At 34.4% G+C, this 1,294-nt stretch overlaps 1 long non-coding RNA gene across 1 annotated transcript in view; it reads right to left on the bottom strand.

The window, feature by feature from the left end:
• Nucleotides 1-92, bottom strand: part of LOC106523773 (uncharacterized) — a 9,518-nt gene extending 9,426 nt beyond the window's left edge. Inside the window, exon 1 of the long non-coding RNA XR_001310927.1 lies at nucleotides 25-92. This is a non-coding gene — a long non-coding RNA (uncharacterized LOC106523773). The remainder of the gene's footprint in view (nucleotides 1-24) is intronic.
• Nucleotides 93-1,294: the final 1,202 nt, after the last annotated feature.

The following is a 1,294-nucleotide window of genomic DNA, read 5'->3' on the forward strand; positions in this document are numbered from 1 at the left end:
CCAAGATAGTGATTAAATACTTACTTTTACTCTCGCTCTTCTTCTGCTTTCCACACACCCTCCTCTCACAAGAAGAAGAAGAAGAAGAAGAAGAAGAAGTTAATCTAAGCCACTGAGGTTGTTTATACTGCATGGAGGGATCTGGCGATGGAGTGAGTCTGTCTATATTCAAAGTGTGAGAGTCAGGATGAGATGAAACATCAATAGTTAGATCCTTGTCTGAATATTGTAGGGAACAACTCTCATGCAGATACAAACTAAAAAAGGTGACTTATTAGATGTGTTTTATTAGCTTTCTGTCASTAAGATGCCAACAGTGGTTTTAGAATTGCAGATGGTGTCAGGAATGATTTGTGTGGAATTTGTGTAAATCCAGTAATGGGAACACGGACAAACTTGCAATTGAGTTGATGTTTACCAGCCATGACATGAAGATTTAGCCTGATGTTTGGATAGTAGAGCAAGAGTTTCCTGTTACCATCACTAAGTAAAAAAATACAAACCTGCAACAAGCTGTAGATGGACACAAAAAACAAATCCAGATGATCAAATTAGTTACAAATAATCTTGCGTCCCTCACAGTGGACAGGCGTTTATTTGTCAATATCTTAATGAATTGGAACATTACTGGYAATGGATAAAGAGACAAAGTAGTACAACAGAAAATAATCAACCTGATACTAGAAACTTTAAAGGGAAATGGGAGCATAAATGAAGTATCTTAATAGTCGTGCAAGCCAAATGAGAAGGAGCTCTGCTGAATCTAGAAGAACATGATTAATTCCAAATACAAAATGTATTAAAAGATAGCAAAAAAATAATAACTTCCTACACTTAAGTGTCAGATATGCAAAAAGATACTAAACTTTTTGRTTGAGATGAATGTGTGCAAATCTGAAACTCACCCAAAGTGACTTTGAGGTTTAAAGTGTGAGGCAGGAGTGATAACGATGATACCAATTCAGTGTTTTAGAAATAACAAAGATGAAGACGGCGATACAGAACATAAAAGAAAATAAATCAAAGTATATTATATAGATGAATGATTTAAAGAAATGTATAAAGAACTATTGTGGATGAACAATCACGCATTAGGGTTTGGCTTTTAGGTTATTTTTTCCCAGTTTTTTATTATTTTTATTGGTTTAACCATTATCCACTGCTTCAACCTAATCTGACTCACAAACTGCTGCAGATTTGATGTCATTTTGATCAGCATACCATCTGAATTTGTAACAATGGTCAAGATTAACCTTATTTTTTCATTTTACAGAAAACAACAAGCAAAGCAAAC

The sequence above is a fragment of the Austrofundulus limnaeus genome, unplaced genomic scaffold (genome assembly GCF_001266775.1).
Source record: "Austrofundulus limnaeus strain Quisiro unplaced genomic scaffold, Austrofundulus_limnaeus-1.0 Scaffold166, whole genome shotgun sequence".
Taxonomy (NCBI): Eukaryota; Metazoa; Chordata; class Actinopteri; order Cyprinodontiformes; family Rivulidae; genus Austrofundulus; species Austrofundulus limnaeus.